Source organism: Amblyomma mixtum, chromosome 6 (assembly GCF_055824585.1).
Source record: "Amblyomma mixtum isolate Tamu chromosome 6, ASM5582458v1, whole genome shotgun sequence".
Taxonomy (NCBI): domain Eukaryota; kingdom Metazoa; phylum Arthropoda; class Arachnida; order Ixodida; family Ixodidae; genus Amblyomma; species Amblyomma mixtum.
The window spans coordinates 97,922,532-97,946,774 of NC_143017.1; the positions used below are offsets into that span (position 1 = coordinate 97,922,532).

The 24,243-nt window shown below is 46.7% G+C and overlaps 1 protein-coding gene across 1 annotated transcript in view; it reads left to right on the forward strand.

The window, feature by feature from the left end:
- LOC149339802 (chymotrypsin-like elastase family member 2A) overlaps positions 1 to 24,243 on the forward strand; it is a 34,104-nt gene that overhangs the window by 1,372 nt on the left and 8,489 nt on the right. The gene's annotated exons all lie outside the window — the stretch shown is intronic.

The following is a 24,243-nucleotide window of genomic DNA, read 5'->3' on the forward strand; positions in this document are numbered from 1 at the left end:
GCTCTTCCGGCGCATCACTTTCAGTCCGCCATTACTTTGCCAATAGAACGGAGGACATCAGGCACTAAAGAAATAAAATTTTACTACCGATGAACCTATTGAATACGATGACCGTTCATAAGTCGACTGAATGTATGGGAATTTTACAGTCCAGAAACTGGGCAAATCTTGCGTACGAGCAAAAAAGAACATTCACTGCGTGGTTATTAAAACTTTCTGTTGGGCGAGTTCGTAGTTCATCTTGAAGTAGAAAGGTTTATAGCGCAAACAAAGACACGGACAAGAGAGACGAAACACACGAAACACTTGTCCGTGTCTTTGTTTGCGCTATAACAATTCTACTTCAAAACTACGTGGTTAGTGCCGCGTAAATATATCCGGAACCCCTATTGACACCACCTCCCGACTTTCTTTGTTTTTCCTTCCACAACGCTCATTCGTCAATACGCGCCAAAAAGACCGTGAATTCTTACCATTCCTTGGCATATTGGCGCCAGCATCCCACATTCTTCGTTGTCTCATGATGGCTGCACTAATGAAATTCAGGGATATACAGGTGTCAAAAGGCAAACTTTCAAATGCGATTACTGGTGGCGTGAAGGCAGCCTGACGAACTTCAAAAGCGAGCAACAACGCAGCAGCAGCCGTGACACTCATGCGGCGCGAGATATGCCGCCAAAACAACCGCGGATCATATTTCTCGCTGCACTTATTGGAATGCAGATGCTTCGGCGTAAGGGAGAAAAAGTGAAGCATCCAAGAAGCAATGCCTCGCGTTCCGAACAGTCAGCTCTTGGGCTGCACTCACACTTTCTTAGAGAACAGTAGGGCCTTCCGATTCCGGTGGCACTCACAATAAAGGTCAGAAAAATGGAAGCGCGCGGCAGTCGAGAACGAAAATCGAGACGGCCGCGACGGTACATTGAAACCTGAACGCGGTGTCGTACGTGACTGGCCGCACTACGCAGCCGCGGCGTTCGAAAAGCGCGACGCCCCTCGAGAACGGCGCGTGATCGATGAGAAGCGACCGTGAATCGCTTGCGTACGCTCGGTGCTCAGCACGAAAACACGACGTGCCGGTCCTGCCGAATCACCCGGAAAAAGCCGATTCGCTTCTCTGCTGAGCCCCCCCTCGCCGCGAGCGTGGGTGCCAGCTGGCGCTGTGGCTTGCTTTTAACCCGGGGTTTTCGGTGCGCCGCAGGTATGGCGTTTCCCAGGTTCTTCTTGGCGTTCTTTGTGCGCTCGCGGTAGACTGCCGACCCGGCGGAATTGCAATTCTGAGTATGGTTTACTTGAAGGGGGATGTCATTGTGCGGATGTGCACTCGACGCTCGTTCCTGGAAAGTCGGCTGGAAGAGAGGTTGGGAGAGAAAAGAACCTAAAGGCAGGGTGGTTAGCCAACACTCGAGACACGTGGAGAAAGATCTTAAGGAAGAAGATGCCAGTGTGTGAAAGATGCGTACAAAGCGCGTATAAAGCAGCTATTTAGGTATGTTGACACCGAATATCGCAGAAATGCTGCCGTTTAATTTATGGTACTGATGAAGCGCGAACACATGGGCCCAAGACTACAGCTTCAGAAAGTCGTTTTGCGCATAACCGGACAGGTCTCCTCCAGGCGGATAATTACCGAATGTTAAAGCAGACGCGAACACATAGTTATTATTTGGTACCACATCCGCAGTGGTACAACCTTTATGGGCACTCAGACTTTCTATTTTGGAGGCTGCTGTGTACTTGCCACAGACACACGCAAACTCCGCGTCGCAGAAAACATACGCGTTTTCCGCAGGCTATGAAGTCCCACCCTGCTAGTTGTGTTGTCTTCTTTCAAGCTGGTGCAGTGCAGTCACTAGCTGAGTTATTTGTAAATAATCTGTATACAACCCCTTCTGTACATGCATAACCTCGTATAATAAGTACCATGTTCGAAAAAAACGATTTTGGGACCGTTGGGTTGCGTGTTTGCTTCGCATTCTGGTAGCCCTAGTTCGATACCCCGCCCGTACCTTGGGACGAAATTTTATTTTTATTTGGTATTACGGTGACGTCGTTTGAGAATTTTGGGACCACTGCAGCTGGTCAACAACGTTGCCGGGTTTCGTTCTCGATGAGCCACGTAATGCTTCTGCCTTAAAAAAGATTACTCCGTCAGTAAGCAAATGTTTGCTAAGTTTCATGGTCTTGCCGTTGGCTTGTCATGAAACGCGAGGCCACTTCTGTTCGCAGGAATTTGTGCGCAGTTGTGACCTCTCCGCAAATGCATGGCGGTGCTCAGGCCAGCCCGCCTACGGCTGGATCCGAGCGAATGACCAGGGAGGCTTTGCGGCCATAAAACACTTATCGGACCTGAACACCTCCCGACCATTTCACGAGGCTCTGAGGTCGTTGCCGTCGACATCCCCTTCGTTTTCTTGCGGCTTTGCTTGCCAAGGCGTCTTTATCAGTGGAGAAGTATGCGGCGATCGGGTTTACATCAAAACAGGCGGCGCCAATGACACATTTATTGCTTTTGGCAGTCTTGATGCATTAGAGCTTGTAGATGAGATGGCCTGATCTACAGCAGACATGGGCGAAAACTTCACTTGTTGAAAACCATTGGCGCGAATGATGAAGAGCAAAACGTCTCCGCATATTGTGAATAGCGCGAAAACATTTATTTACGATTTGATTTGATTTGAAAAGGCTAGCACACTGCACGTATGATGCAAAAGAATAAATATCGGCTATAGCCCACCAGTACTTTAATCTCTTGCCATATTCGCCAATGCCTCAGAAGTTTTGTTGATTCTGAATGCCTGAAAAGTTTTGCATACGGTCATTTTTACTCATAGCTTGGCTTATTCTTCATAATTCAATGTAACCTTCGAACCTGCGTTGCTCAGTGATAGCGGCAAAAATTGACGCCTCGTATGAAGAAGCACTCGTAAGGCTAGTTTTTATAGTCACCGACTGCAGCAGATGTTAGTGCGCTACTACGAAAACCACCACTCTCAGATTTCACCGATATTTGTTTGCCCGAAGACTCTGGCAGGCATGCCATGCCACATGCCACTTTCCGACCAGGTTGTGGGAAACCGGACAGCAGGCTAAATGGCGAAGTATGCAAAACACACTACTTCCTCGAGTGGGCTTCGAACCCGCAGTGGCGTGAACGGATCAGCCTCACTGGCTACTGCATTAGACCACTACGTCACTGCCACAGCCGAATATCTCGCGTGTTTGACCGCCAGTCGTTGTTGTTTTTGGCCTCTGGTGGAGTGGCACCGACCAAAAGTCTCGCACCGCTCTTCGGATGTCGCCGTCTTCATCAAATTCAATCCGTGCGCATTGGGTCCAGGATGCACCGCTATCGCATTACCCTCGTGAACCGAGCCTCGAACCGAAACCCAAGCGAAAACCGAAGTGTGAACTCACCTAATTCGCATTTGGCCCAACCACGCTAAATCGTCCATCAATTTTTTTTTTGCCGTCCTATACATCGCAATATTGACTGGAGTACAATTCTAGTTCTCTTTCAGAGCATACCACACTAAAGCCAAAACGTGTGCCTCGGATACCGCGCGGCCACTTGTGGAAGTGTTTCTGTACTGAACAAATAAAAAAGCGCGCTCGGCGGCGCTTAAAACTGTCTGTGAGAATAGCACTTTTTAGGACTGAGTTGATTTTAAGTGGATTGTATTAGTATGCTGTAACGCCTTGCATTATCTGCAGCAACCACTGATTAAGTATTGCTCCGTTGTTTGCGCTACACTTTCGTGAACCTCTGATCATCCGGGTCCTACAGTCAGGAAATACTTGCGCAACCATTTGGCAGCCAGGTTGCGCGAACTCCGAATCTTCGAAACAAGTCGTCTTGAATACCGAGCAAGTTTAACGTGAACTGTGACAAAGAAAATACCGTGATCATGTAAGGCATCATGTAAGGCTGCTGTGGTGCGCTCTTCTGCTGACCCGAGAGAGATGGGTTCTAGCCCGGCCACGGCGGTCGCATTTCTATGGAGGCATAATTCCAGAGGCCTGTATACTGTGCGATGTCAACACACGTTAAAGAACTCCGGCTAGTGGAAATTTGCGGAGCCCTTCACTACGGCGTCCCTCATAGCCTGAGTCACTTTGGGACGTTAAACCACAGAAGGCAGAAACCAACCAGGATCATGTAACGCAGCGCCTGCACAAAACAAGTTCTTGTTGGCGTCACTGTACCTCTCGACTTGTGAAGCCCGCATGGAACACAATCGTATATAGTGACAACTAGGCAAGTATGAGCTGATGCTTGTCCTCGCCTTTCTTGTCAAGGTCAGAAAGAAGAAATCGGTGTTTCTTTAACAACTACTGCTTTGTTTTTCTGCTTCCCTGGCGCACGCATAAAATTCTTGGTACACACATACGTTAAACATTAGCAAGTGATCCTTGACCATGTTGAGTGACTCACCTTCGTGTAACAAGCCAATCAACACCATATTCACACTTTCGTAGCGTATTATTTATTTCTAAAAGAAGCTATTATTGGTTGAGCGATAATGCAGGGTCTCGGGTAGCCTGCACTCCTCAGGTTTCAGACCGCATTTCCGGTCTTTGAAAGTGGTGCCTCTGATTGGTCGAAGAGCTTCATTGAAAATGTGTCGTAGAAATGAGGTAACTGCTCTCATTTTTCACAAGTGGCTTGGATCTGGAAGGCTTTCGGGACTTGAATTTGGAATTTTCTCCGCTACGCAGCCACCTTTCCACGCAGAATAAATGTCGGCAGTGCTCCAAAGGAATAACCTATCGGTTTTGTATAGTTTGATACTCAAGAGCGAAGTTGTTGTTCCGATAAACAGGGAGCGAAATAGTAGTAATAATAATGATAATAGTAATGGTTTGTTTCTCACTGATATTACAAAAAAGAGCATTCCGCACTTCTTAAACACTCTTGTGTTTGTCAGCGGCGCCGGCATCCTGTAAAATGCCCCGGTTCTCGCGGCAGTTTCTGTGAAACCAAATCATTAGCATCACGATATTATAAACTGGGGAGATTTTAAAAGATATGCTTCCCATTTAATTTATCACTATGCAAACAGGTGGAAATTTCATCAACAAGGTCGTAGTGGTCGATCGCAAGCGTGTCATAAAAACACATGCAGTACACACAGCATATACAGCGTATAATGAAGTCCGTTGTGGGCTTATATTGTTCTACAGCCTAGCACTGACGGCTAAAAAAAAAGACAAGACAAGCTGTACAAGTTCTGCCGTACTCTCCACGTGGCTAGATACAGCTAGTACAAAATAAATTTGCGTCCTATCCAACTTGCTTGGCATTGTTACATGGGTGCACATTTGTGTAGTTGTGTCATCGAATGCTTGTTACGAAGCATAGATTCAGGCTTTGCTGGCGAATATCCTTCCGATTTTGGTCTACATATATTCTGCCCACTGTAAGCACAGGATATATACGCGAGAAAGGTCAGGAAGCTGTTGGCGATGAAAGGTGACTGCATGCCAACACTTTCACGGATGGAAGTTCCATCATGTCTGAATAAGTACACCATGTTGTTCCTAAATCCTGGGTGTATAGGTATAACCCTGATGTTAATAGTATTTTAAACTACCGACTCTCAGCTCTCGCGGCCTCTTTTAAAGGTAGACAGGTAGTAGTTACATCCGCTTTTTTGTAATCAAGCAGCGACCTATAGCTTTGTGTTCAAAATTGTTGGATACATTTAATATGGAAAGTTTTTCGATTAGCAAAACAATACACCATCAAGAAACCCCCATCACCAAGTTGAAAAAAAAAAATGTTCTAAAGAGAGAAGGAAGCGCTGTCCAGAGAGACAGCGAGTGAGGGAGAGTGCCGCTGCCATTAGAAGCGTCATCCCGCTCTCACCAATGCCGAAAGCAGCTTCCCCAAAAATGAACAACATGGCGTGAAAAGCGAATTGTAATTCATTACAACAGCGATAGCCCGGTAGGCAACGGTATTCACGAAGCGCACAACACTGTTGAAAACACATGCTTCCGCATTTGCGTCACAATCCTGTCACCATTACATTTCATTTACTTACCCTTCAAGGTCCGGAGACATTACATAAATGAATGGGGGCGTATAGAATGGCGTGGTGGCAAAGCAAAAAGAAGAGAGATAGAGAAGAAATGCAACACATTAACACGTACCCTAAAAGAAATGGTAAAAACAATGCAAAAGCAGGCATTCAAAATCCAAAACAAGTCACTACTAACCCTTCAACGTCATAGACGGTTTTCACAGGCATCAAGTGAAGCTCAGCGCCGAAGAACAGGTCTCTGTGGTTATAAAAAGCGATTAGCCAGTCTGATGAGAGGAACATTTGACGGTCCGAACATGTTTTTACGCAATCGGGCAGGCTATTCCAAGTTGTTATGACGTCGGGGAAAAAAAAGAGCTTCTCATTGTGGAGGTGCGGGCATTAATGAGCGTGATGGTCGGACTGGCTTACGCGGGATTACGTTCTTCGGAGTAGTTTAAGCAATGAGCTTCTTGGTGAGCGATGAATGAAAGCGAGAAAGATATGGGCGTAAAATTACGCGCCGGGTTGGTAGTGGTACAAAGTTGAGGGACCGTTTTAGTATCGTTGTGCTAGTATACTTTGGGTATTGCGATGTCACAAATCGGGCGCCTCAATTTCGAACTGCTTCTAGGTCTCCTTTTTACGAACACATGTTTATTCTCTCTCTCTAGGGTCTAAGGTGAGATATACTTGTGAAGGATACCCGAAAGATGGCGCGTATGTTTCAGTTTTGGACGGACGTGCAAACTTTTTTACCTCAGGTGACGCAGATTTCAGACCGCACCGGAGGTCACCAAGTGGGCGTGATGCCTTGGAGCAGATGGTTTGGATGTGCGCAGTCGATGATAACGGTGACGTAATTCGCACTCGTACATATCTTAGGCATATCATGGCAACTGACTTAATGGCAACTGACGTAATGTGGTAAGCGCTGTCGATTACTGTGCGTTTGCGAGAAAGTGAAATGAGTTTGCATTTGTTCAGGTTAATAGGCATGTGCCATTTAGCTCACCACGATACGACATAGGTTATGTCCACTTGGAGGGTAGAGAAGTCAGAGGAGCTCAGGATAGGGCTGTAAATGATGCACTCATCTGCAAATAATCGTATCGTAGATTTTGATGTCAGCAGCTACGTTATATATGTAGATGATAAATAGCAGGGATGTAAGCATCCGCCTTGCGGAACATCAGATGTTACGTTGGTAGGAGGAGAGTGGCAGTTATTGACATAGGTAACCTTCTAGCGACCTTTCAGGAAGTGTTCCAGCCAGGAGAGCAAATTTTCTAGGCGGCGTCGTAGCACGGCGATCAAGAGGAAAGAATTCCTAGAGATTGGAGTTCAGAAGATTATGGAAAATACGGTCGAATGCTTTTGGAAAGTGAAGAATGATGGCGACTATCTGCGCAGGGTCATCCAATTACTGTGAAATGTAGTGAGCGAAATCAGCGAGCTGTTTCTGACATGGTATCGGCTTCCGAAAGCCGTTTTGATTTAGGTAGAGGAAAGTAATATATTCTAGGTGAGTCCTTAGACCGCAAAAAATGTTACGCTTAGATAATTTAGTCGCTATACTAGAGAGAGAAATGAGACGATAGTCAGTAGGGCTTGCCTGGTCGTCCGCTTTAAACATGGGTCTAACATACGCTTTTTTTTTAATAACTGCTCGAGAGCGTCTAGAATAGAAGAGAGTTTGGTTTATTCTGGATAGGGTTTAAGCTGAGCACCTTCCAAGGGCAATAGTATTATCAAAGGGTAGTGCTTCACGTAACTCAAGGAATGCACCGCAGCATTTCAGGTAACAAGGGCACGACACTGCGAATAGACGATTGCTTATTAGAGCCGACTAAGTACGGTATTGGTAATGGAAAGCCAATACTGGGGAAAACATCGAGCCGGAATCGGTGTGATGCCCCGATGCGTGATACTGTTATGCAGGTTAAATACTGCTCGATATGGCCATGTGATTGTTGACGTACATAAAAACAGTGGTTTTCCGGCGAAGGTGCTACTGAGCACCAATTTCGGTCGGTGGGGTCCAGTCCGTGCAACAAATGGCCCTTCTGGCGTCTAAGCAGTTGAGCCCGGGCAGAGCAGTCTGCAGGACGGACAGGGATCCAGACAGGTGAACGTACCAGCAGAAAGCCAGCACGACGGCACCATGGAAGCTAGTACCAGAAGGACCGTGAATTGAAATGTAGCGCTCTGAATGGGCCATAAATGGATGGTTAGGTGACTGTCGTTGATGTATCCTGACAGTGAAGTTAACTGCGTACAAATTGTAAGTTCCTTGATAGTTGATAATAGCGCCAATGTTTGGCAACAAAATCAAGGAATCAGGGATGCAGTAATAGAAATGCACGGACACAATGATATAAGAGGCAAATTAAAAGCTAAAACAAGCAATACGTTTCAGCGCTTCTAAAGTTAATGCATACGGACGACGACGCCTTTTATTTGCCACCGCAGTTGGCGCCTCTGTCTGCTAACCTACTAAAAGTAGTCACCAGGAAAAGCCGGGTTTCAAAGTGAAATTTTTCAAACAAGTCTGGTCAAGTCCTGGGCTCGCATCACCTATTGGAGTCCTGTCGCACACTGATCAAAGGGTCTTGTGACCCATTTAACAAGTCACATGAACTTAAACGTGAATATTACCCCGTTACACAACATGACGCCCTTGACAACTGACGCTGAAACACGTGTCATTTTGAGTGCACACACTCCAAATTTTTATTTCCAGTTTTTACTCCTCGGATTTGTTAAGTTTGTCGCTTCCACGTACCTCTTTAGTGCAGTCTTTCCTTCGTGTCAAGTTCACTTTTATTTTCGACCGTTATTCTTAACTACTTTGCTTGTTTAAAGCGCTAGCTAGTATATTTATAAGCTTGCACGCTGCGGTGGCTTCGGGGCTATACGGTCCACTTCCTAGCACGAAATCATCGATTTGATATCCGAGCGCAGTGGTCATGTATCAGTAGAGGCGAATGGCAAAACTGCCACACAGTTGCAGCGATTTGGTTGCAATACAAAGTAAATGAGATGGCTGAAACTATTCTGGAATTGTCCATTAGGACGTTCTTCGCTGCCCGCAGCGTGACTCTGGTACGCAAAAAGGCATTCAGGAATTTGGTGGAAGTAATAGCGCACTTCATTGTCAAATATGATACGCGCGTAGCGCTGCTGCAAAAGCAGTCACTGAAAGGAAGTTTGAAGAAAATAGGCATTTTAAGCCAGGGCCTGATGAGAATTCTTTATCGATCTGTTGTCGCGAAGAAACGAAGCAAGGGTGTGCAATCGAAAGAGATAAAGGGAGATCAAAAATGGTAGCAGAGTCAGGCGTGAACTTTCTCTTTCCCCTCGTACGAAGCACACAAACGAAATACATATATATAAGACGGAACTGGTTTAAGGGCCAATTATTTCAGACATGTCTTGGGCGGAACCGTATTTCGGCTCAGTAATTTCAATATCCGGCGTCTTCTTTGTTTATTAGGAACATTTCTGCCCGAGATTTCTCGCTTTAGGTAGTCTTCCTGCATTGGAGTTAGCGTGGTGCGTTTTCTTTGTGGCTTTCGCATGCCTATGGCGTAGAGATATTCAGTCAAAATACAGACCAATTTTGTTAGGACGACGCGCGGCTCGGGGGTTGATTACATGCGACGTGCTGCTCGCTTGGTGTCAAGATTAGGTTCATGCGTGAGTCTAGATTAGTTAAACTTTTTGCGTGACCTTCGTCAACTCAGATTTCATCCTGATCTTTTTTTGTGCAGAAGGGAGGGGCGGGGAAGATATGTGCAGTACTTCCTACGCTCCATGAGGGCCACCATCTTGGTCATGATTCTTCTTGGGAACAGTCCCAACACCTGACTGGTGATTTCAGTGGCATCGTTTGGTGAATGAAAACTGAAGTGGATACATGTTGTTCAGCACGCTTTAGCAAAGCCGGACATGACAGTCACGGCAGCGGAAAGACACGTGTTATAAGGACGGTGTGCTTAATTGTCAAGGTCATGAATACAAGCCCTTTTTTGTCAATTCGTTTCCAGGAGAAATGCTTGAAAATGTGGATCAGATGGAAAGGATGGCAGCGTCAATAAGGAAAACATACTTATAGCACCCGAGTGGTTCAACCGAAGCCTCATTAAGTTGAAAATTGCAAGCCATCGTTCAGTAATATACACTTTTTAGCCTTGCGCATCGAGATTAGCGGTATTTGGAACGCCTAATACTGCTGCTATGGAACCTTGGTGCAGTTCAGGCTTAATGCGCTTTCCACCCACAACTTCTCTTCACCCGTGCAATATTTTCCTCGCAACAAATACACCACGAAGTTATTTACATGTTCAGAAGTTAGTTCGCTTTCCCGAGGCCTTCGTAAAACAGCATGGAATGCTGTGCACGAAAGAATTCACTACACTACCGCGATGTGCCAATTGTCAGTTTTTATTTGCTTTCTTCAATGGTCTCGGCTCAAATGGAAGCCCAAAATAGAGCCCCGAACGGGCCTCATTTTGAGGTCCATGCCCTGCGTGGGTCCCAGGCACAAAGCTCGAGCCCGGCCCGTGAACATGCCTTCAGAACTCGGTCCGGCCCGCTGAATTATTGCATTACTGAGCCTAGGGTCGGTCCACCAAACTCGGCGGGAGGCCCGGGCCGGGCCAGTTCCTGGAAGCAGCGCAAGATAAACTGCTCAATGTATGCAGGTGTTCTCATACCACGCAAGTAAAAAGAGGCCGGGAAAGGTTTGGTAAATGGTTTTGTAAAGAGAAAAACGATAAAAGATGAGGTGGCTTCGACAAGTTCGTTTTGTTGAACGTCTCTGGTGTGTCCCTAGGTCCACTGCAGAAAAATTGGTAGCCCACGACCGTATGGGGACAACTCTTAAATTTTCTGAAGTTGGTGGCCGGTATTCGACCGGTGTCTGACATTCCTGAATCGGCTTCTTTCTCTCCATAAGATATCGCTATTGGGTTGGGATTTATGATTCGAAAGTGGGTAAGGCTATCTGCACCAAATACAGATAAAAACATTGCTCGGCCACTGGGCTGCACTCGGCTGGAAGCGCTGGCGCGCCGTATGACACTCGTAAACCGTCGCGAGTTGAGGAGGTTTAAAACGAACCGAAGGCTGCCCCACCAAAACGATTTCGCCGAATGTTACTTTGTAGAAAACGTTTTTGAAAGTTTTTTAGCTGGTTATAAGCCCTGCATATGGAAGTTCCACACGTGCAATCCGGTTTAAACGGGTTCCGCAAAAAATGTCCCCTGAAAAAATGTTGCAGGAAGAAATGGCCCGGGAAGAAATGGCGCCTTTCGAAGTAGGAAAAAACGACCCCAAAGTTTCCAAGGCATCATAACCAATGGTTTTCCATAATCCATGTCCATAATCCCTAAAAGGATTGACAGTATCTCCAAATAAATAAATAAATAAATGCCAGAAGCTGCTATCAGAACTCCAGTTATGGAATCTGATTCCCATGGCTGACACTACAATCAAGTAAAGTCCAATACAATACAGCACAATACAATACAATACAATACAATACAATACAATACAATACAATACAATACAATACAATACAATACAATACAATACAATACAATACAATACAATACAATACAATACAATACAATACAATACAATACAATACAATACAATACAATACAATACAATACAATGCAATACAATATAACACAACACAGCGCAATACAATGCAATAAAATGCGATACAGTTTATTTGCCAGTTTGTCATACATATTACTCTGCTGGCCAGCTGAAGTGCATAGCGCTTGCTGGCTTAGCTGGCCTTAGTGGATACATTATCAGTTACAAAGAAACACAATGATTAGATAGCAGAATCCTAACCTGCCCGACAAAAAATCAAAATGAACTAAATTTCCTCGCTTTAGAACGGGCGAGCGGGGTTTTTCGCTCCTCCTCTTCAACCACTGAAGAGTGTCATTTAACCTCTTCTTTTTTATATGTCGCCGTGGACAAGCGTGTGTATCAAGAGTTGCTTTGACAGTGCAATCGGAATGACGCTGCATAAACTCAGTCTAAAGTTAACTCTTCTCTCATTCTACTTCAAGGAAGAGCTCTTGAGATTTCAGTGCCAGCATTGTTCCAGTGCCTCAAATGTTGTTAATAGCGCGCAAAATAAGAATAAAACACTACAGGCAGTCTAAGTAATTTTCCTGACGTAAGAACACAAAACTAATGCGGACACCAACGCCCTCCATCCCGCCCAAAATAACAAAAAAAAATAAATGTCGAATACGTTTATTCCGGCCGCATCGTGCGGCCTGTTTGTCATTAAGGCCCGAACTGTACATCATCCGACAAAAAGGAATCAACAGCCCGATACAGGCCCATCACGCCCGTAGTCTCAATTCCGGTCTCAGTGCCGGTCCACAGCATTCGGTAGCCCCAAGCCCTAGCAGTTCTCTTTCCCATGTGATAAAACACAAACCAAAAGAGATCCAAGACTTCAACAACGTCGTGACAACAGTCAGATCAACCAAAGGATACCTCTACAACGTTGAGCTCTATGCAGTGCTGTTAAGCTTATTCGCTTTCTGTTTTCGTAAGTAAAGACACGAGGATGCATTAAACTTTCATCGTACTTTCAAAGAAACTTGCGGTGTTAAGAGGCCAAAGGGAAATATTTAGGCGAAGGGACCGCAAAAAAAGCGTGCTGGCTTCCATAGGGACTCTTTAAAACTTCATGGTGCGCAGGAGACGTATTGCGCTCGTGTAATTGCGGATTCAAAGTTTTACTATGTCGGATTCATAAATAATGTGCGCTTGCAAGTGGAGGGCTTACGAACGCTGAGCACGTGCGGAAAGCAAGGCGGAGGTTCTCGAAAAACGACCTCTTGGTCGGAGCGTACCAGGTGCGGTTCCTTGAAGTCGACCTTGAAGCATTTGTTTCGCCATTTGTTTGTACATCTTCATGAATATTAATCAACAGCTCGACATTGGTTGCGGTAGATGCAGCCATTATCACTGCTTTTTTTTTCTTCTCGTTGTGGAAGATTATCTTTCGGTGTCGAAACAGCTGTGCGAGATATCAAGCATTAGAGGTCAAGGGCGAGAGGTTTGTTATCGGTGAACGAAGTGATTGTGTTAAATCAGCCGGTCACAGAACGTGATCTACTACTACCGCATTTAGTGAGCGGAGAAATATGTCCTCTTGTCTGTTATTTCCTGCGTGCCAGTTTTTTGTTTTGATTTTCGGGATGAGCATCCAGTGTTATTCGAGATATCGAACATGAAAAACAAGCTTTTAAAAGCGGGTTCAGTTGGCTTCCCACGGAGAAGATTCAGTAGATGGCGTCGTTGTTCTTACCTTTACGAAAGACGTCAGCATCTTCTACCCACCAAACACGTCAACTACATAACTGTTTCCTGGACCAAAATCAGAGCGACGCCGTTTTATCAGAGAGGTGCCATAGTGGAGGGCTCCGGAATAATTTTGACCACCTGGGAATATTTAACGTGCAGTGACATCGCACAGCACAGGGAAGCCTTTTGCGTTTCGCCTCCATCGAAACGCGCGGCCGCTGCACTCCCGGTTCGAGCTCGGGGTTATTCGGCTCACCTTCATTCTCACGGTGTGCTTGAAGTGCCACCGAGATGTAAGACATTATTGTGCTCTTCCTTTTCTCAAAAACCAACCACAACTCTTGAAGTTGACAGCCTCGGCTACTAGACACTGGACGGGACTAGACACTGGACAACAACTTGCATTGTTGCTGAGACTGAAGAAAGAATGAAGAGGAAAGCGCACAGGCCTATCGACTACGTTGCTCGTTTTGGGCGAACAGTTGCGCCCCCAGAGATGATTCAGAGCAGACTAAAGGTTGACCTCTCTACAATCAGTCGGGACTAATGGTTGTGGCAACGCAGCTCGTCGCGCAGAGCATCAACTATTAGTCCAAAAGGACGAAACAAACACCGAGTGTAGTTGGCGTTTACGACGTCCCGCCTCGTTTGCCGCGGTGTGTACAGTAAGTAGTGTTTTCGCTTCTTGGTCATTCCGCCTTGGTTTCTAGGGTAAGCACTGCTAGACCTTCGCGGTCTGGGCACTTCCGTTCACGGTCTCGTGTCCTTCGCAAAGCTTGTGCGTCTACAACGTCCGGTTTCCCGTGGCATCCGCAGCAGAGTCACTAAGAAGTTTTATCAATGGAGTGGTTGATATCGCTTCTGGCACGTCAATTTATCACGTTAAACTATAATCTGGAGACAAGGCCCACCGGCTTCAAAGGAATAAGAGACCCTAATTTACAGTCTAGATTTATTTGCCGTCTAGACGCTGCGCTGGATTCCTGGATGTGAAGAAGCGATACCAGCACACGTTAAGTATTGTTTTTGTTGTGTTGGGTTGCACGTTAAACATCACCGGGTGACCTAAATTATTCCAAAATCTTCCACTACGGTACCTGTCTTCTTTTACTCCCACCTTCTTCCCTTCCCTCACGGCGCGGTTGAGGGGAAGGCCGAGAAGTGAAACAGTTACTGCGCCACTTGCGTCCCCAAAACGACTAATTTAAGATAGGAAAGACGCCTTTAATTAAAACTTTATTTTTAATGAACGACACCTTATCCACGCCTTGAGGAAAAAAGCAACAACACGAACGCCGACGCAAAGCTTTTGTTGAGCTAGCGTTCGCGTTGGTCACTTTACGCTAGTTGGCAAATGACGATTTAAATATATTCAGTAATCTTTCGGTGCTTTGCAAGAAAAAAAGCTGAGCAGTAGGATCTAGCTATGACATTTCCTCTGTGGCAAACGTGTGTGATGTGTAAAATGTGAAAGGTGAAGCGAATCTAGAAGATTTTGAGTGCGCAACGCTTGTATTAAATGCCTAATATATTATTGCGACTTTCAAGATTAATATTTAGCGGACTGTTGCAGCGCATACTTTCTTTCCAAATTTCAGGATACGATAATTTTAGCCGTTAGGGCACTTGTCGGGCGACTCAGTTTCTCATCAGTACCAGCCTGAATGTTTTTACCGATGGCTTAACATCTATGCAATTACAAGCTAATCTGTTTGTCTTGTTTCTTTTTTTTAAGTTGCATAATACTGAGTGAGACAAAATGATATTCTGACGTAAGTAGCACATTGCTAAAAGGCGAATATCACAAATGGTCAAAGATCGATTTGCGACACGCTATCAGGAACAATTTGCACATTTCCATGCCTTTGTAACTGCGCGCTTTGTCATTCCATAAAATAGTAAAAGCATTTTACTACTGTGACAAAATTACTTATGAGGAACCAATACGCGCACTGAACACACACGCATTGTGGAATCATGAATATAACCCTTAAACTTCGCTCAGTTCTGGGCCAACAATCTTACATCGGGGAGCATTCTTTGCAAAAACAGCTTGTCGAAGGAGCGTTGAGGTGAAACTGACCGCACCGTGGCTAAAAATTAAGCGCTTCCAAACAGGCTCTTTCCCAAACCTACATATACTAAACAAAATGCACCCTACCATATACGCGGACAAATGTCCCTGGTGCGACGGAAAACCTACTCTCTATCACATCACATGGGCCTGCCAAAAGATAGACGTGGTCCCCAAAATACAAAACCCGAGTGCGGAGCAGTGGGAGACTCTGCTGTCCAGCGACCGCTGTGAAGACCAAGAAGGTCTGGTACAGCGAGCTCAACGGGCGGCAGTGGCCAGCGGAGCCCTGGACTGAGGGCAACCGACCACTGATTAGAGGCGGACGACTTCGACAGAGAAGACTCCTGGGGGTAAAATCAAGGAGAAAACGTCTCTGAAGATGCTCCCAACCCGCAGGAAAAAGGACTAGAGTAAAATAAAGTTTTTCCTTCCTTCCTTCCTCAGATATTAACGGCGCGTGAAAGGCGCGTGGAGTTCTTACGATTTATTTATTCACGATTCTCTAACGTATACACTGACCGACACGCAGGAAACGGCTAAATGAGCTGAATAAAACATCTCAGTGCCCTCTCTGACCAGCTTCAAAATGCTCTTGTGGGGACTTTTTTTTTTTGAGCAAATACGGAAATCTGGGGTAGTCTGGTGCAGCTGGTGCAGTATATCACGCTGATCTGGTGAAGGCACCTGTCTCGTAAATGCGGCGTATGCGCATCGAAACACTCTGTGGCAACGCAGACGGGGCTGCTTCATGCGTGTACACTACGCGGCCGCCGTACGGACTGCCACAACTCCCAGGGTGCAACGCGGCGCCGGTGGTGTAACGCACCGCTCGTAAAATCGGTGTAATTAATCAATTACCTACTTGTGCTCATCTCCTCCCCTGCTCCACTGCTCCTCCAGGGTGAAAACATGAGGACGTTTAAGGAAGTTTGCTGCATTTCGTGATATGTAGAGCGAAAATCAATCCCCTGGGAACTGCGTATACTGCGCCTTTTATGTGATCATCTTTTTTTTTTCCTGTCAATGCTTTTTGAAAGAATGAAGCTTCGCGAAGCATAGCTATATAGAAGGCCTTCGTGAAGCGCAGTTCACAGTAGTATTTTTTTGGTCTTGACGATGATGCTCTATAAGATGTAGTCAAGTGACTAATCTATTTGAATGAAGCTTACAAATATGTTGTTTTTTTTTTCTGAACACAAGGAATACATGTCCCTTGCGCCTTGAAGTGATTTTTTTCAACGGAGAGCAGCCACTCCGTACGGTTTCAGTATGGGCGATTCATTCGGTATTCGTTGCCACTTTCCGAAGTAGTAATTTTTTCCAGTAATACCTACAGGGTTCTTATTACGACTTACACAGGAGGAAGTCTTTTACGACAAGGAAACGTCGCGCAAGTCAAACGGAAATTTTTTCAGAGAAGCAGTGTATAGGCGGGAGTGGAGAGTAGCTGATACAGGGCAAAATTAAACGCTTTGGTACTTAGTGCCATCTCTGGTTTAAACATGAAATCAAATTAATGGGGCTTTTATCGGGCGTGACACGCCAAGCGTACACTTCAACTTTTCTAAAGGCTGACGAGGTTGTCGTTTCCCAAGTAGAGAAACAAACCGCGAATTGCTACTGCGGCTTGACGAGCGAAAAAGCGGTCATAAAGATTTGAATTTCTCCAGGCAACGTATTTTCGTAATCATCAGTTCATCTGACCTGCTTTCCTGGATTAACGCAAGCACTTGAAGAGAAATTTTTTACCAGTAAGCCACACGTAGGGCAAACAGCTGGCGTTCCCTTTACCCCTGTTTAGCCGCTGTCTAGGATAATCTGAATGTACTAAATTAACCGTTGAATGCCGACTAGCGCGCGAAATCCGAGGAGAGAGCTCCACAGAGAAACTTGCAGCCATTAAGTGTTTTGGTGTCCCCGAAGGCGTCCACTGCACAACAATAAAGAAAATGAGAGAATACGAAAGGCAGGAACTGCATAAAATGTCTCCCGAACCTGAGCGGCGCTATTTGTCACAGGGGGAGGAACCGCTACTCGTACAACTCATTCTGACAATGGAACAAGTTCGATTCGGTCTGACCTACAACCACATTCAAAGCTCGTTCTGACTCGCTGCGAATCGAAGCAAGTTGCATTTCCATTCAACACGGCGGAGCGAAAGAGCAAGAGCTCTGACACTAAAACAGAAAAAAAATTCCTACCAAGGCAGGAAATTCTAAAGTATCGTTTATCCAGGTCACACGCAGGGCCCGACTGTAAAACTGTTTAGACTGTAGGGGTCAAAGCTGTGCCGGGCTTTGTCTTGGCAAATTCTCTGTCGTAAAGACTGCCTTGATATCCACTGGGGCGAATTCGTGGGCATTCATTGCAGCGTATGAACAATGTCTTGATTTTGGAAGGAGGTCTTGCCCTGCAGCGAGGGAAAAATACATTATGAAGTTTCAAACACAAATATGTTTTAACGTGTTCCCTTCTGGTAGCCTTCTCATATTGACTGAGCATGATGCCGGGAAAGTAGGAAATGATTTGAAAATATTTGATTTTTATACCTGTAAATAATAAAAAAGTGGCTACAATTTGCAAACGTCTTTCGTGCTTTGCCTTACTCACCATTAGGCGTTCGAGAATGAAATGTCCCAGAGTGCACAGCGCAGGCCCTTACAACATTGGCCAAGACATTTGAAGCGCGTCGCGTGCAGCATACTTCCCCGTGCAGTAGATTATGTATCAAGGTAGCCTGGTTCAATTTATAAATCCACATAATATGGTTTCATCAAGAAATGTCCAACAGATTGATTGATTGATTGATTGATTGATTGATTGATTGATTGATTGATTGATTGAACAGCTTTTATTACCAGCATAAAACACGTTTATCCCCGCCCCCTGGCACGCATACCTGGGGGACGAGGAGTTGCGCGTCGCGGTTAGAGGCTGGCTGGCGGTCCTTGACGGAACTAGTCCTTGACTGAACTAGACGTCAGCAAGACGCACTGGCACTGCTGTCGCCACATGAGGATAACAGTTGGAGGTACAGCCCACTGCAAAACCGGTAAACAAATGGTTTCAAAGTAGCTTCCCGAATGCATGAATGAAAAACTTTATTCTACTACAAGGGTTCTTTCTCGCAGCGTAGGTGGAGCCCTCAGTCCAGGGCCCCAGCGGCCTTTGCAATCTTGCGAGCCCTGTCGATCAGCTTGAGCTGCTCTTCAGGCTTCGAGCTGGACAGCGCAGCCTCCCACTGCTCTACTGTTGGTGTGTTGTTTATCGGCGCTGCCTGCATTTTCTGACAGGCCCATGTAACCTGGTAAAGCGTTGGGTGTTCACCGCATAGCGGGCATTTGTTGTCATATGTGGAAGGATAGATTTTGCTGAGTAAACTGAGATTGGGGTATGTATTAGTCTGCAGTTTTCTCCAGGCAACCGACTGCTCTCTAGTAAGGTCTTTGTGGGGAGGAGGGTAGGTCCTCCGGAGGGCTCGTTGGTGCTCTAAGATGGCTCCATCCAGTTCCCCTTCTGTGCGCTCCTCCCGCTTGGCGTATGCTCGGGCGTTGGCGTCCGCACATTGGTTCCTTTTGACAGCCTCATGGCCTGGTGTCCACGTGATGAAGCATCTCGTAAAGGTGATTTTCCTCGCCTTGAGTATGTGAATGGCTGCAGTGGATATGCGTCCACTGCTGTACCTTCTGCACGCCTCTTTAGAGTCTGTAATGATGTGTGCATGGGGCTCGTCACTCTGCTGGGTGATGGCGAGTGCAATTGCTGCTTCCTCAGCTTCGAGGATGTTGTTGGTTTTTATCGAAGCACATGCAGTTTATTTCCCTGAGCTGGTGATCCACCACGCTGGCTACCGAGCCGTGTCGGTGTCTGTATGTTGTTGCGTCAACGTATAATACGTGTTTTGCCCCTGCGAAGCTTCTTTCGTGGAATTCGGATCTTGCCTTTCTTCTCGCCTTATGTATATCTGGATGCATGTTTTTTGGAATCGGACTGATCTCAATGATCCTCCTGATTTCATTTGGAACGCTCGCTGTGCTATTGATTTCTTTCAAAGCGTCCCTCATGCTATAATCTATTCTAGTTCACTATACTCATGTCCAGCAACCGTAGCGTGTTTCTGTCTGTTGCGGAGAGCATCAGTCTTGTTTTCTGCGCGAGAAGGTGGGCCTCGATATGTTCTTGTACTGTGTTGTTTATGCCAAGTTTAAGGAATTTCTCCGTCGGAGCGTTGACCGGCAGTCCGAGAGCGCATTTGTATGCTTTTCTAAGAATTGCCTCTAACTGCTCCTTTTCTTGCTCGAGCGGAGTTTGGTAGGGGACGCCGTATAAGATCCTACTGACTACGAGGGCCTGTACTAGCCTACATGTGTCTTCCTTCTTCATACCTCTTCTTCTGTTGTAAATTCTTGCAATCATCCTGGTGATCTGTGCTGTGGTATTTGCCAGCTGTCTGATCGTGTGATCAATACGACGGTTGCTTTGGATCCACATGCCGAGGATCCTAACTTTCGATACTTCCGGAACCTTTGTTTCCCCTATGTTGATATCTATGGAGTTTTGCAGATCATGCCCTTTTCTGTAGACTCTGAGCACCTCGGACTTTTCAGGGGAGCATGCAAGTCCACAGTGTCGGGCGTATGCGTTGACCGTGTCTGCTGCTCGCTGAAGAAGCCCTTGTTTTTCTCCTAAGGATCCCCTTGTCACCCAGATTGTGATATCATCTGCGTAGATGGCATGCCTGATTCCTTCAGTTTCTTCGAGCGCCCTTGCTAAACCAATCATTGCAATGTTAAAAAGCATAGGTGATAGCACAGAGCCTTGCGGTGGTCCTTTTTCGGGGGTGTTGAAGGTGTCAGTCCTGATGCCTCCTATTCCAATGGTAGCGGTTCTGTTAGTCAGAAACGCTTCCACATAGTTGAATATTCTCTGCCCGCAACCCAGTTTGCTGAGCCCCTCCAGCACAGCCCTGTGACTGACGTTGTCGAAGGCTGCTTTAAGATCGAGAGCGAGCAAGATGTTTTCTCCATATTTTGGGACGGTAGTAAGCACCTCCTCCTTGATCTGCAGGAGAACGTCTTGTGTTGATAGGTATTTTCGAAATCCAAACATTGTGTGCGGCATGAGTTCGTTGTCCTCAAGGTGGGTCTGCAACCTGTGATGCACAGCTCTCTCGTACACTTTTCCCAAGCATGATGTTAACGAAATGGGTCTAAGATTTTCCAGGTTTGGAGTCTTTCCGGACTTAGGAATCATTACTATTTCCGCATGTCGCCAGTCGTCCGGGAAGGTCCCCTGTTCCCAGTGCTTATTGACGAATTCCGTGAATCTTTTGATTTAATTGTCATCCAGATTCCTTATCATAGCATTGGTGATGCCATCCTTCCCTGGTGTTGTGTTCTTTGTGGCGGACATCACAGCGTGTCTGACTTCTTCTATGGTAAGGGGTTCGTCCAGAGCGGGATTCGCTTCGCCCGTGTATACGCCAAGCTGCTGTCGGCGTGTGCTGCATTGCCGATATAACGCTGCTTGATGTCCTGTAGCATTTCCTCGTCAGTGCCTTGGAACTGGTGCGCGATCCTTTGGGTCGTCTTACGAGTTTCGGATTTTGTCGTTGTTGAGTCTATGAGAGCCCTTAGCAAGGCCTATGTCTTGGCCCAACCTAGAGTCCCCTGCAGTTCGTTGCATTTTTGGTTCCAGTCGCGCCTCGAGAGCTCCGTCGCATATTCTTCGGCTTGTCTGGTGACCTCAGCGATCTTACGCTTGAGCCGCCTATTATGCTTTTGCCTTTTCCACCGTTTTAGTAGGTTCCGTCTGGCGTCCTACAGGTGTAAGAGGTGTTTGTCCACCTCGGGTGTGTTGGTAGTGAGGGCGACCTTTCGGGTTAGTTTTTGCCAGTCTGCCTTGATTCTTGCGACCCAGCCTTTTATGTCGGTGTTCTCAGCGTCTTCAGACTGTGCCCTGGATTTCCTATAGGCTTCCCAGTTTGTCAGTCTAGCCTGGCCATGTTGTCTCCTGATCGGGAGGGTTTCTATATGGATGCGCAAGATGCAGTGGTCACTGCCTAGAGTTTCGCCGTCGTTTTCCCATCTTGCGTGCCTTATCCCTCTGACAAATGATAAGTCTGGACACGAATCTCGGTTGATGCTGTTCCCCACTCGCGTGGGTTGGGTGTGGTCAGTGATGAGGGTGAGCCTTCTACGATCAGCTTCCCTGGCTAGATCCCTGCCTGAGAAGTGAGGCGGCCAGTACTAAACGCAACTTTCCAAAATTTTCTCAATTCACAGTTTACCTATGAAGATAGTCCTTCGTTAATGGCTCGCGAGGACGTATGAGAAGAGCATAAAATACTTTGCAGTATTATTCCGAAGCTCATATCTTTTAATACGCCACGATATATGTCCGTTGTGATGCCGGGCATGCACTAAATCTAGAAACTCAATAGATGAACGTTTTTTTTTGTGTGTGCGTGTGAATCGAGCCACCACGGTGGCTCAGTGGTTATGGCGCTTGGCTGCGGACCCGAAATGCGCGGGTTCGATCGCGGTCGCGGCGGTCTCAATTCGATGGGGGCGAAATTCTAGAGGCCCGTGTACTGTGCTATGTAAGTGCACTTTAAAGAACCTCGAGCGGTAGAAATTTCCGGAGCTCTTCACTACGGTGTCCCTCATAACCTAAGTCACCTTGGGACATTAAACCCTGACAAACCAAACCAAATCTGAATCACGCGAGCACCTAGTGTAGTATAATACACCGTAGCCGACGACGGCGCAGACGATATGGCCAGCCACCTCCGGCGTCCGCAAACGCCTCCTATGTTTGTAAACACGGTGTTGGTCTATAGACTAATTCTAACCGCCGATCTGGAGCGTCCGTCTAAATCTTCGAAGGGCCTGAATATCGCCAGTAGACCTGCCGCGATGGCTCAAATGGTTAGCGCATCGACTACGGAGCCGGAGTTCCCGGGTTCGACCCCGGCTGCGGCGGCCGCCTTTCGATGGAAGCGAAACGCAAAAGGCCCGGTGAGAAAGCGCGCGGGCGGCTGCGTCAGCTGCCACGTTTCCTGCCAACCCGTGATGAGCAGGGGTCCAATAAGGTAACGGTGTGCGGGGTCCGTATTCCGTATGCAATTTTGGTAAATTCGATAGGCTAGGAAGTGAGTGCCCTCTCCGCAACCCAACCCGGGAGGACTCGGAGGCGACCCTGCTCGACTGCCACGACTTACAGGCCCAGCAAACCTTAGTCGGGCGCGCCCGGGCGGCGCCCACTGCCACTGAAGTCCCATACTAGGGACCTCCACCTAGTACCGAGTACTTCTAAGGATCGGTCCCTTACGGGCTGATCCAAACATACCTGCTGTCCGTCCCTTCCTAAAAAAATTCAGGGGGCACTTTGGCTCTCCAAAGTGCTGCAATGGGAAAGCGTTTCCTGGCGCACTGTTTATTTTTTATTTTTCATATTTTATTTTTATTTTTGTTTTTTCCTTATTTTATTTTCTTTATATCTTTTCTCTTTTGGTTTCTTTTCTTGTTTTTATTTTGATATCTTTTATTTTATTTATGAAACCCATGAATTCACTATATGCGCCTTTATTCATGCTCAAAACCTGAGCCTTCGTGGCGGAGGGGTAGCTATCCACTTCCAATGCCAAAGGCCCTGGTTTGATTTCAAGCCCCGACACAGTTTTCTTTTTGAGTAGTGACGCCGAAACGCGGACGCACTTGCTAAAATTCTTTGGTCACGACAGTATGAGGCATTAGAGGCTCCTCAATGTTTTCACCACCACCTCCAAAGGGCTCGTGTGCTGTGCATTGTCAGTGCATGTTAAAGGTTCCCGGATGGTCGAAATATGCCGCCGCGGTGGCTCAGTGGTTATGGTGCTCGGCTGGTGACCCCAAAAGACGCGGGTTCGACCCCGGCCGCGGCGGCTAGAATTTCTTTGGAGAAGAAATTCTAGAGGCCGGTGTACTGTGCGATGTCAGTGCACGTTAAAGAACCCCAGGTGGTCGAAATTTCCGGAGCCCTCAACTACGGCGTCTCTCATAGCCTTAGTCGCTTTGGGATGTTAAACCCCATAAACCAAACCAAACCAAACCGAAATATTCCGGAGGCCTCCACCCTTCACTACTGCACCTTTTTCTCTCTTTCTTCTTTCTCTCCAAACTTCCTTTCGTTACAGTACGGTTCGGGTGTCCACCGAGATGTGAGGTAATCCCAGCCCCGAATCCTTTCCTCGAAACCAATTTTGCAGTTTACATTGCAGCTAGCCTTGAAATTCAGGTGAGCGACGCACTATGCCTTTCCTTATAACCTGCCCTTACTTACCTTTCTTTTCTGCATAATATCCACCATGGTGTGACAGGTGAATTCAGAAAAGAGAATCCATTTAAAATCCCCCTTCCAAGTTGCTGCGCTACCACCACTTCAACTAAAATTGCGGACAAAGGCGGCCCGTGTATTGTGCGATGTCAGTGCACGTTAAAGGTCTCAAGGTGGTCGAAATTTTGTAGCGAAAGCTACAATAGCCACGAAGTTGCAATTTCGCTGTGGCGGTGCTCCGAGGAGGCACAGAGACCGACCTTGAGGCGTTGCCTAACAACCGCCGCGGCTGGCGGACGCCGCGCCATCTGGCATGACGTCGCACCGTGCGCCTCGCGGCGGAGCCGCCGCTGCCGTTTAGTATGACGTCACACCACTTTCCTCGTCGTTGCGCTGGCCTCCGCTCGCTTCGCCAGCCGAAATGCGACTTCGCTACCGAAATGACATTAGACGAAACTGCTTTCGCTAAGTATATCC